Source organism: Giraffa tippelskirchi, chromosome 1, assembly GCF_054371585.1.
Source record: "Giraffa tippelskirchi isolate mGirTip1 chromosome 1, T2T-mGirTip1v1.2.pri, whole genome shotgun sequence".
In the NCBI taxonomy this organism is placed as follows: domain Eukaryota; kingdom Metazoa; phylum Chordata; class Mammalia; order Artiodactyla; family Giraffidae; genus Giraffa; species Giraffa tippelskirchi.
In genome coordinates, this window is record NC_137275.1 from 162,620,450 (window position 1) to 162,633,519 (window position 13,070).

Here is a 13,070-nt window from a genome sequence, read left to right on the forward strand (position 1 = left end):
ATAATATCATGGGGAAAGGGCACTGGACCTTCCAGGAATGGTTTATTCAGACCAGTCCTTTGATTTTAATTTCAAAAAATTTTATTTTCTAATCTTTAGAGCAGAAAGGTTCAGCCATGCTACACAGAAACTTCCCAGATATTCTTGTATTTTCCCCAGAAGATACAAGCTTATTTAAGGGAAACCTAAAAGAGGTCAAGTGCCTAGATCAGAAGGTACTTTATAATTTGCTGCCTGACAAAAGTTCCCCAAAAGTTAAACTGTGTTATCAATATAGCATACACACTTCAACTGAAAATGGTTATGGAAAAAGCTGGAACCAGAAACTGAATCCAGAGATGTAAAAAGATAGCACTAGCATCTACTGTGCCTCATTCACAGTCAAGTTCAAGTTGCTCTAAACAAGCCATTCAAGCTATTCCAGTAAGGCTGGAATACTGCTTTCCTTCAGCTGAAATAAATCTCATTTATGCTTTTATCTTTTTAATATAGACTCAGAACATTCTCTGCTATTTTATTGTCTCAGGCTTTCCAGCTGGGATAAGCAGACTGCTTTCATTACTGTGCAAAAATCTAGCTGATGTCCATCTACCATGCTTGAGGGCAAATTCTAGTTTACGCAGGGTGGGCGCATTGGCATCTGCCATGGAGATTTCATTTAAGACTGGGAAATGGCTGAGAATCCCTGTTTCCTGCTGGTGTCCCATTCTAATGAGGGATGCTCTGGGTAACAGCAGTGTGGTGACAGCCTGATCGGTCTCAGGTCACACCCAGGAGGAAGATCTTTGTCCTCTTGTCAGCGTGGGAACGGTGGACTCCTGGGGTCATTCCCACCAATTTCGAATGGGGAGAAGCCAAAGATGCTCCTTTCAGTGCCAATTCAGAAGCCATCAATCACCTAACACTTCTGCCACATTCAGCTGGGAAACACAACAGGCCAAGGGAAGCTGACTCCACGGCAAAGACTTAAAACCCTTTCTCCTCACCTAAGGTCCTGCCTCTTCCTTCTCGAGCATCTCCATTCCCCCTTCTAAAAGATTCTGACAGTAATGTCTCAACTCCACCACGATAGGAAAAGTATGGAACATGGAACCTGCCAGAGAAAAGGCTTCACCTCTCACCCAGGGCAGAAAGGTTGGGCTCAAGCCAGAAACATAAACTGAAGCCATGTACCAAGAAGTCTGGCTCATAAAGTGTGCAATTTGGCAGCACTTCGGAGCCAAATGTCATCAGCTTCTGAAATGAGGGCCTTGGGGCATTAGTGAACATTTAGACTTCTGGGTGATAACACCAATTGGGGAGAGTCTGAGACAGTGAGGTAGAGAGCGAGATCCCAAATTCAGAAAGACAGGAACAATGAGATCCAGACCTGGGGGGATAAAAGACCCGATAGTATATGTCTATCATACTAAAGCAAAGTTAATTCACAAACATTTGAAACTACAGATAGTATTAGAGAGAAACAAAAACAAAAATTTCTAGCCATCAAGGGAAGAGAAAAGTTCATTAATGACACAATAGATTTATTTTTAATCTAAAATGTCTGGTAACTGTGGTTTTATTTGTTCTACACTATTTAGAAAAAAATGTTTGTGTTGATGGACATTTACGTGTGTTGGTCAATATTTTCTAAGCCCCTTGCTATTCAAAGTGTGGTACCCAGGTCAAGAGCAGCAGCATCTGTGTGACTTCTTTAAAAAAGTAGAATCTTGGACCCCACTGAAGACATACGGAATCAGAATCTGCATCCTAAGAAGCAGCCCAGGTGATTCGTATACACACTGAAGTGGGAGAGGCACTGGCTTAGCCTTATTTTCCCCATCAGGCCTTATTCTTCTGAACAGGTTACCTTGTATCCCAAGGGACCCACAGTGGTTCACAGCCTTGGCTGGTCACTGGAGTTACTATACAGGTCCAAGTACATGACTGGTAATCATGTGGTGATATGGTGTTACAGTATATGGTAATAATTATCCATGAAGTACTCTGTGAGGTTGGGGCCCAGGCAGAAGTATTTTTTTAAGGCTTCCTTAGGCAATGCCAAAGTGCTATGTATGAATCACTGGTCTATTTCAGTGGTTCTCAAAGTGTGGCCCCGGACCAGCTGTATTACCAGGGAACTTCACAGAAGTGCACATTTCTTTCTTCCTACCCTCCTTCCCCTCTTCCCTCCTTCCAGTCCCCCTGCTTTACTCACAGTCACACACACGTGCGCATGCACCAAGGCTGTAACTGTCTTTACAGAAAGAGAATGCAATAAAACCTGAGAGTTTTCAGAAGGCAGGTGTTCTGGTGTCTCTTTTACACAATTTATTGAGCACCTGAAATGAAAATATGTTTTATAAAGATAGCATAAAAATCACTTTAAAATGAGAATGAAGACAGATAGATACATGTCTAGGGGCTGAGGGGATCATAGGGTCAAACATGCAATGGATGGGGGAACTGTGGCTAAATGGTAGGTAAATTCTCCTGTCCCCTGGTGATCTGTAGGGTGTTTACCCAATAGCAATAGTAGTTCCCCAAGTCTGAAAATGCAGCATCCCAACACTCTCCAGAGATTCTGCTTCAGTGAGTCTGGAATGGAGTTGAAATGTATATCCTTCACACACATCCAAGTGATTCTTGTTATCAGAAAAGGTTGGAAAACACACTGCCTTAGAGACTCCTACTCCCTAGGTCACTGTTTCTCAAAGTGTGGCCCTGGACCACCCATGCCAGCATCACCTGGGAACAAGAAATGCATATCCTTGGGCCCCACCCCAGACCACCGAATCAGAAAGTCTTCAGGTGAGTCCGGTGGTCAGCATGTTCACAACTCCTCCAGCTGATGTGAAAATCATGGCACTAGGCTATTTTCAAAACTCTAAAGTATTATAAGTGGAAACTGCCTGCTCTTTTTCAGACACATAGGTTTTGGTGAGAAGTTCTAGCCTCATCTTGGGCCCTGCCTGTGTCTTTCTCATGGAAGGGACTGTCCTCTTCCAAAGAACAGCATGAAAGAACACACTGAAGACAGTCTTTGGTTGTCATCATAAATTATTCACCTGGACAGGAACAGAGCAGACTGCACTGCCAGAATGAAAGCAGTTGCGCTAGTGTGGTAGGAGATTTTAAAAATATCGTAAAATTTCACTTTTATTGGAAAGACAATCCAACAGTAACAGGAAACAAAACAAATGGCTAATGTGGTGAGATGGCTGGATCTTCCTAGTTCCTGTCCTTTCTTTCTCTTTCCAGACTGTTGTTCTATCAAGAAACATGTTTAACGCATATACATGGAATTTAGAAAGATCGTAATGATGACCCTATATGCGAGACAGCAAAAGAGACACAGATATAAAGAACAGACCTTTGCACGCTGTGGGAGAAGGTGAGGATGGGATGATTTAAGAGAATAGCACTGAAACGTGTATATTACCATATGTGAAATAAATCGCCAGTCCAAGTTCGATACATGAGACAGGGCACTCAAAGCCGGTACACTGGGACAACCCAGAGGGACAGGATGGGGAGGGAGGTGGGATGGGGGTTCGGGATGCCGGACACATGTACACACATGGCTGATTCATGTCAATGTATGGCAAAAACCACCACAATATTGTAAAGTAATTAGTCTCCAATTAAAATTAAAAAAAAAAGAAACATGTTTAACACAAAGGTATGAAAACCAGTTCATAGTCTCACTGTGTTCAAATGCAAGAGAACTTACTTGAAAACATAGGGAACACAAGATAACACTGACAATAAAGTGACAAGTCTCAGAGGGCCTTTGAAACCCCTAAACCAAATGCAAAGTTTTGTGGTTTCTAGCAAACCCACATTGTTCAAGAGAGAGGTTCTGAGGCTTTATGAGGCATTCCAAAGAGGTCGGGACCCAAGGAAAGTCAGGAAGCCCTGAATTTCCATATATTTCACAGGACACACATCTGGACAAAAGGTCTAACAAGTTAATGTCCTAAATTACAAGAGAAAACTGATCCCCTTACCTGGAAACCTCTTTTCCTCTGGCCTTTAAAGCTGCTTGTGAGAACTGGGGACTCATCCACAACAGCAGAATTCAGGCATAAGCAAAATAGCAGCCCAAGACAAAGAGCCTGAGAACTGTGTCTTCATCTCAACTTGGCCTGGAAATACCTCCAGGGCTATGAGAAAGTTACTTATACACTCTAGACCTCCAGATCTTCATAGCTGGACTTGGACAGCCCTATAGACACTTCAGACCTGACAGACATTCAGTAATTCTGTTCTTCTAAATCCTGGGCCCAGAGGGGCACATGAGGCTCCCCAGGGCTAATATTGCCAGACAGGGTAAGGCTGTAGGGGACCTTGTGCATAGGTCAGCAGGACAGGGATCTTGTCTCACAGGCCCCCACGGCCTCCAAAGTTCCTCCTGGCACAGCAATGACCAGTCAAAGAACTCCTGCCAATCAACATAAAAGGGCTGCTGCAACAGCAGGGCTCTCACTTCTCCTCCAATTCAGTCCCAGAGTGGATGCTTTTTTTCTGAAACTTTCAAATTAAGTTATCTTTCCCCTCCTCAATGTAATAGTACTAAATTTCCAACAATAAAAGTTTAAGAGAGAAAGGGAAAAATCAGCTGTAATTTCATTACTATCAACATTTTGCTATATAGCTTCCCAACTGTTCTCTGTGCTCACAGACACATGGATGTACTTATATATTTTTCTCCAAATATGTCATTTCACTTCTTTCAACATTATTGCCATCTTTTACAGGTTCAGTTCAGTCCCTCAGTTGTGTCTGACTCTTTGCGACCCCATGGACTGCAGCACGCCAGGCCTCCCTGTCCATCACCAACTCCCGGAGTTTACTCAAACTCATGTCCATTGAGTCAGTGATGCCATCCAACCATCTTATCCTCTGTCATCCCCTTCTCCTCCCGCCTTCAATCTTTCCCAGCATCAGGGTCTTTTCAAATGAGTCAGCTCTTTGCATCAGGTGGCCAAAGTATTGGAGTTTCAGCTTCAACATCAGTCCTTCCAATGAATAGTCAGGACTGATTTCCTTAAGGATTGACTGGTTGGATCTCCTTGCACTCCAAGGGGCTCTCAAGAGTCTTCTCCAACACCACAGTTCAAAAACATCAATTCTTCGGCTCTCAGCTTTCTTTACAGTCCAACTCTCACAACCATACATGACTACTGGAAAAACCATAGCCTTGACTAGACGGACCTTTGTTGGCAAAGTAATGTCTCTACTTTTTAAAATGCTGTCTAGGCTGGTCATAACTTTTCTCCCAAGAAGTAAGCGTCTTTTAATTTCATGGCTGCAATCATCATCTGCAGTGATTTTGGAGCCCAGAAAAATAAAGTCTGCCACTGTTTCCACTGTTTCCCCATCTATTTCACATGATGTGATGGGACCGGATGCCATGATCTTAGTTTTCTGAATGTTGAGCTTTAAGACAACTTTTTCACTCTCCTCTTTCACTTTCATCAAGAGGCTCGGGTCTTCAGTCCTTCTTCACTTTCTACCATAAGGGTGGTGTCATCTGCATATCTGAAGTTATTGATATTTCTCCCGGCAATCTTGATTCCAGCTTGTGCTTCATCCAGCCCAGCGTTTCTCATGATGTACTCTGCATATAAGTTAAATAAGCAGGGTGACAATATACATCCTTGACGTACTCCTTTTCCTATTTGGAACCAGTCTATTGTTACATGTCCAATTCTGTTGCTTCCTGACCTGCACACAGATTTCTCAAGAGGCAGGTCAGGTGGTCTGGTATTCCCATCTCTCTCAGAATTTTCCACAGTTTATTGTGATCCACACAGTCAAAGGCTTTGGCATAGTCAATAAAGCAGAAATAGATGTTTTTCTGGAACTCCATTGCTTTTTCAATGATCCAGCGGATGTTGGCAATTTGATCTCTGGTTCCTCTGCCTTTTCGAAATCCAGCTTGAACATCTGGAAGTTCACGGTTCACATATTGCTGAAGCCTGGCTTGGAGAATTTTGAGCATTACTTTACTAGCGTGTGAGATGAGTACAACAGTGCGGTAGTTTGAGCATTCTTTGGCATTGCCTTTCTTTGGGATTGGAATTAAAACTGACCTTTTCCAGTCCGGTAGTCTCTGCTGAGTTTTCCAAATTTGCTGGCATATTGAGTGCAACACTTTCACAGCATCCTCTTTTAGGATTTGAAATAGCTCAACTGGAATTCCATCACCTCTACTAGCTTTGTTCATAGTGATGCTTCCTAAGGCCCACTTGACTTTGCATTCCAGGATGTCTGGCTCCAGGATTAATATCCTGGAGAAGGGAACAGCTACCCACTCCAGTATTCTGGCCCGGAGAATTCCATGGACTGTATGGGGTCACAGAGTTGAACATGACTGAGTGACTTACACACACACACACACACACCTATTAATATATCTCTTCTTTTGATACCTGCATAGCATCCTCTTTCATATTTACGCTATATTTTATTTGACCTTTAGTTTTGAGTATCCAGATTCTAATTTTTTCACATTACAAACTCTTTGAGGAACCTATTTTTACATACAGCTTTGTGTACTTATTCAATAATTTGCTGTGAATCAATTCCAAGAAGTGGACTTGTGAGAAGAAAAGAATGAGCCTGCACATTCTGATGGATAATGTCAGGCTGCCCTGCAGAAAGGTGCCAATTAAAACTCTCACCAAAACTTTGTGGGAGGGTCAATGAAACTGGACTCCACGCCGACCTAAGTTTATTATTTTCAGTACAGCAACACACCCTTAACTCAGCGTATTTAAAATCTCTCTGTACACAATTAATATGTTTTCACTAAGTTTGTATTTATACAGCAATTTTAGTTGCTCAATATGGAATTCTACGTTCATTCTTCATCCTTGGCTCAGAGTGATTTATATTTTATAAAACTCAACACTGTCTCTGAGAGTAAATTCATAGAAAAAATGCATTCTTTCATCCAGAAGTCTGAGGATGAGAAATGCCTGACTACTACATGATATGGGGCTTGGTATGTAACCAATTAGTCAGAACAGAGATGAGAATAAATTCCAGACTTCTGTCCTAAGACTGAAGGGGTCATGATGTTGAGAGAACACAATTACGGCTGGACCCAAAGTACCTTCTGGAACAAATACTCCTTCACCCTCTGAGAAGAGGTATCTAATGCATACACATCCCCAAAACAAGCAGATGCTTAAGAGAGAATGCTGGTAAAGCAGGGAAGAAAGTTCTAGCTATTGCTGGAACAGTGAGACCAGATTCCTTAAATTACCATTATGGAGCAGAAATTTATATAGCCAATTACAGGTTAACATAAAAAAACTTCTGAAGTTATGAAACAAAAGTAGACTTTTTAAAAGAAAGAGAATCAGGAATATGGGGGGAAATACAAAATTTATATGTACTAACAACATTTGTTTTGGAGGTGAACTCACAGAAATAAAACCATAGTGTTAAAGACACATGTATATATTATATATAGTGTTGTATGATCATAAAACTCTTAGTTGCTATGCTTTACAATAGAAAGGGCTCTGAAAAAACCACCTAAATCCTTCTCGTTTATAGATGGAGGACATTTTGTAAAATAACAGAAGTTAAATAGCCAGAATATAGTCTAACAAACTAGTCAGTAGAGGTCTGTGTCTTTATTTAGAGAAGTGAGGAGAGGAAGGCACATCACAGCTTTTACCCATGAAAGAGGCAGGAGGGGATGGAACTTTCCTTTTCTGAATTTCCTCTAATTTTCTATTTATTTTCTTAATGTTTTGCTCCCCACTCCTTTTCTCATAACCCTTAATAGATGTAAAAGGAGCCAGTTCCTGGAATTCCAAGCCCATGGAATGTATATTTCTTTATTCTTCTCATTAGCAGGACCATCGGGCCTCTGTAGGGGATACCTTAAGGTTTTTTTTTAAGGAGATAGGGAACAGTATTTAAGCCCTAAGTGTACGGACAGTTCCTCTTGCTTTAACCTCCCACTAAAACACAGCACCTCCTGACAGCGGAGGGGCTCTCCTGTCTGCGTCACTGTGGTGCAAGAGTGACCTCCAGAGTCAGAACCCATCTGAGCACGAATTTCCCAACAATTCACTAGACAAGCAACAAACGCAGAATCTCAGGCCTTCAGCCAAGACCTACTGCCCAGAATCTGCATTTCAACAAGAGTCCCACATTAAAGCAAGAAGCACTGTTTCAAGGGAGATCTTTGTACCACTTTTGCCTCTCTACAAAGGGAAATGGGGTAGTGGTAAAAGGATCCATTCCATTGATTTTTCTTTATTTTTTGAATTTCCACCTTCACTTTAAAAGTCTTAAATCACACACATTTCTTCAGGCCTCATGAACACAGAGCCCAATCCCAAAGTCCAATACTGCTGTCAACAGAGAATGGCAGAGTTATGCATTTGCTTTTTTTCTTTTTTAAGGTTTCAAAGGTGTTTACTACTTGTATTTTTTATTTGTTTTGCATTGGTTTTTTAACTAGCAAATTTGCAGTGAACTTGATCAGACTGCCATGCTTTGACAACCCTGGGACTGCATATACTAAAACAGTAAAGTATCCCCTTGACTTATTTTTAAAAAATTGAAGTATAGTTGATTTACAAGGTTGTGTTAGCTTCGGGTGTACTTTTTCAGATTCTTTTCCATTACAAGTTATCACAAGATATTGAATATAGTTCCCCGTGCTATAGATATATACACAGTAGGTCCCTGTTGTCTATCTCTTCTTGGCTTTAAAAAAAATTATTTATTTCTTTATTTTTGGCTGTGCTGGATCTTTGTTGCTGCACAGGCTTTTTTTCTAGTTATGGCAAGCAGGGGTTACTCTCTAGTTGTGGTGTGTGGGCCTCTCGTTGTGGTGGCTTCTCTTATTGCGGAGCACGGGTTCTAGGGTGCATGGACTTCAGCAGTTGTGGCATGTGGCTCAGTAGTTGTGGCTCCCAGACTCTAGAGCACAGGCTCAGTAGTTGTGGCACATGGGTTTAGTTGCTCTGTGGCATAGGGGTTCTTCCCGGATCAGGGATTGAACTTGTGTCTCCTGCATTGGCAGGTGGATTCTTTACCACTACCAAGGAAGCCCTTCCCTTGACCTTTATTTAAAAATTCATATTAATGCTAGCAGGAAGAGACAAGGAGTATCATTCCATTATAATAGGGATTGTGAGTGGACACACAAAGCGGCATCTTTTTCTTTGTAGAATTCTCTGTTTTGGACCTTTCACTCCAACTTTCTCATTCTAAATGGGGAGGAGGCTGTGGCAGAGAGGCTGCAACATGGGCCGGTCCCTCTAAGCTGCATCTTACTCACCCCCTTTAATCACAACACGAGAGCCATACAGGTGGGGAAGGGGCGAAAGACATGTTTTACAACCCCACTGGTTGGCTGCTGTGGGTGAATAATGGTCAAAAACTGGATCAATACCATCTTAATGCATATGTTCACACTGAAGGAAAACCTTGAGGGGCCTTTAGAAGGAATGTAAGCCTTCAAGCTCCAACAAGCCATACCCGAGTGAGAACCTTTCAAGTGCCAAAGCTGTCGTTCTGAGTCTGGGTGAACAAACACATGCTCTAGTCGTAACAGCTCACTAGAACCCTGCTGTGATATGAACTGATAATCAGACACAATACAGTGACTTAAATCTCTAAGTTGCATTTCATGATATTACTGAACCAAGTCCAAACTCTCAGAGCAGTTTCCACAGATCTTTACAATTCCACTAATTTTCTGGTTCCTTCCTCATTTTCTCTTATGCCTTGAGCCAAGGTGGCCATATAACATATGGTCCAGATTGGGACTTTTTTAAGAATGCTAAAATGATAAAGAGATGGGATGCTAGGACAACAGGCATAACCTAGGACTGTCTCAGGAAAACGGGAACATATAATATTCCTACCTGTAAAGAACTAACAGAAACAAAAAGGGGGGAGGGAAGGGAAAAACAATAAATAGAAACACTGGGAGACTGCTGTAAAGATACTCTAGAAACCACCTACAAAATGGCATCTTATATATTTCTCACTGCCATGGGGTTCATTCAATACATCCTTATTAATAAGATATAGTAAAAATGCACTGAGTGCTAACAAAGGCTGATAGTAATGTGTGATGTCAAAAGAAGCTATGTTATTTCCAATAACACTTCACATAAACGCCAATGAAATAATTTCTAGAAGGCAAGGCTCCTAACAATGCAATCTCAAAACACTCTCCTGGGAATGAATCACATTTGACATGCATTGTTTCTCTCACTTTACCCAGAGTCTCATAACTGGGTTATCTAAATGGTTTCAGGATTAAAATTCTCCCAGCTTCTATTTTTAAACCAAACACGACAACAAACACGTCCACACTTTATAATTTTACAATGCTTTCACGTGCATTATCTTAGCTAAGCTTTCAAATAGCTTTGTGAGATACCTTCTCCTGTAACAGATAAGAAAACTAAAGCTCAGAGAAGTGAGCTGCACGCATGACTTACCGTGCAAGTGCAATGATTATGTCACCCTCGTTTTCTGAGTATCTGACACTCAAAGCCTAGGACAGTTGGTATTCAAAACTATTTTTAATTAATTAAAACTCCTTTTTTGAATGAATGAGTAAATTCCATAAGAAAAAGTATTGGTCCATATTTATTCCTGCATCTACAATCTCACTTTATGACCCAGAGAAGATAAATCTAGTACATATACAGAATTTTTTAAAGAATATGGGGATGATCCTAGTAAATAAAGATGAAAGGAACAAAGAATTTACTACTAAGTAGCTAATAAATCTTAAAGGAGAAGGAATATGCAGAAATGGTGATCTCTAATAGGTAGTAGATGAGTTGGGTGAAACTGAAAGTTGCTCAGTTGTGTCCAACTCTTTGCAACCTCACAGACTATACAGTCCATGGAATTCTCCAGGCCAGAACACTGGAGTGGGTAGCCTTTCCCTTCTCCAGGGGATCTTCCCAACCCAGGGATTGAACCCAGGTTTCCCACATTGCAGGTGGATTCTTTACCATCTGAGCCACCAGGGAAACCCAAGAATACTGGAGTGGGTAGCCTATCCCTTCCCTAGTGGATCTTCCCGACCCAGGAATTGAACTGGGGTCCCCTGCATTGCAGGCGGATTCTTTAAATCCAGAAGGCTGAAATGTACTAGAGCAACTAGATCCTTTAGTTTTCCACCTGATTTCCTTGGACTTCAATATCAGCTCTATGGGTAACACTTTCCCCAAACTACCCACTGAAGGTCTTAGATTGGAGCTGGTGTTTCATGTCTCTGCTATATAAAATTATCGGCCAAAACAAGTGAGGTCCTTCAGCACCTTTACTATTTGTTCTCTTGAGTCAACAAGGAAAAAGTAGCTTGGAACACTTCATGAGACCTCAGCAAGAACTTTTGCTTCTAACACTTTCCTTTCAGTGTTTTTCCTCACTTGATACCACGGGTACACACAACTATATTGAGTTTTCTCCTCAAAACCACTCTCTTAAAGCAAATTGGAATGATTTTTTTTTTAAAGTGCATGCATGTGTGTATGCTCAGTCATGTACAACTCTTTGCTACTCCATGGACTGTAAGACCTCCAGGTTCCTCTGATTTTCCAGGCAAGACTACTGGAGTGGGTTACCATTTCCTTCTCTAGGGAGTCTTCCTGACCCGGGGATCAAACCCACATCTTCTGCATCGGAAGGGGGGTTCATTACCACTGAGCCACCTGAAAGTGAAAGTCGTGTCTGACTCTTTGTGACTCCAGGGACTGTAGCCCTCCAGGTTCCTCTGTCCATGGAATTCTCCAAGCAAGAATACTGGAGTGGGTTGCCATTCCCTCCTCCAGCGGATCTTCCCCACCCAGCGATTGAACCTGGCTCTCCTGCAGTGGCAGGCAGATTCTTTACCATCTGACCTACCAGGGAAGACCCTGAGCCACTTGGGAAACCTTAAAAAAAGAGTGAGAATTAAATACACATTTAATGGAGAAAGATTATAGAAACTAAAACATTATACTTTTTTTTCTGTAACTTTCGTTTGAGATCTGGTCAGTGCTACAGGTAGATAATTATAATAGGGTAATTAAGTTTCATGGAAAGGCAGAGAAAAAAAACAAAGAGGTATGAAGTGATAGTTCTTCTTAAATTTCAGCTTCTTTAACTGTTTATTTATCATATTTCAATAACATAATAAAAGCACAATATAGCATACTTATAATACCAAGAAATATCATAAAATATCAGTATGTAATGAGATATCTTCCCAGAGCTTACTTGGCTAGCCACTCTGGAAAACCGGAAAACTAATGAGAACAGTTTCTGGAAAACTAATGAGAAGAGAAAATAATCAAATAAATAAACTATAAGTAAAATAATATCTATGAACTTAGCTTATACAGAAATCCCAAACCCACGGCCAGTTTACTCTTCTTTCACATGTTCTAAATATTAAATTTGGTTGTTTGGGTACCATATCCCCAGTAGAAGGTCTGTACAGTCAAAGCTATGGTTTTTCTAGTAGTCATGTATGGACGTGAGAGTTGGACTATGAAGAAGGCGGAGTGCCAAAGAACTGATGTTCTCGAAATGTGGTGCTGGAGAAGACTCTTGAGAGTCTCTTGGACTGCAAGGAGATCAAATCAGTCAATCCTATAGGAAATCAACCCTGAATATTCATAGAAGGACTGTTGCTGAAGCTGAAGCTCCAACATTTTGGCTACCTGATGTGAAGAGCCAACTCACTGGAAAAGACCCTGATGCTAGGAAAGATGGAAGGCAAAAGGAGAAGGGGGCAGCAGAGGATGAGATGGGCAGATAGCATCACCGACTCAATGGACATGAATTTGAGCAAACTCTGGAAAATAGTGGAGGACAGAGGAGCCTGGCATGCTGCAGCCTATGGAGTAGCAAAGAGTCAGACACGACTTAGCAACTGAACAACAACTCCCTAGTAGCCCTGGTCAGATTATAAAGTCATGGGCATTGCTTGAGAAAGTCGTAGTAACTCAACGGCAAATTCCTACAGCAAGAGAAGAGATTTTAAAACAATGTTTAAAAAGCTGAAATGTTGGAGCAAACATCCCTATAAGCTGTATGTTTCC

The 13,070-nt window shown here is 41.4% G+C and overlaps 1 protein-coding gene across 30 annotated transcripts in view; it reads right to left on the reverse strand.

Moving 5' to 3' along the window:
- Nucleotides 1–13,070, reverse strand: part of KANK1 (KN motif and ankyrin repeat domains 1) — a 243,906-nt gene that overhangs the window by 70,171 nt on the left and 160,665 nt on the right. Inside the window, exon 1 of one of the 30 annotated variants that reach the window (XR_014057314.1) lies at nucleotides 2,198–2,322. The exons of the other annotated variants lie outside the window; for them this stretch is intronic. The gene's annotated coding sequence lies outside the window, so the exon portion shown is untranslated. Of the gene's footprint in view, nucleotides 1–2,197; nucleotides 2,323–13,070 lie in introns of those variants that run through there. 30 annotated transcript variants of the gene reach the window in all.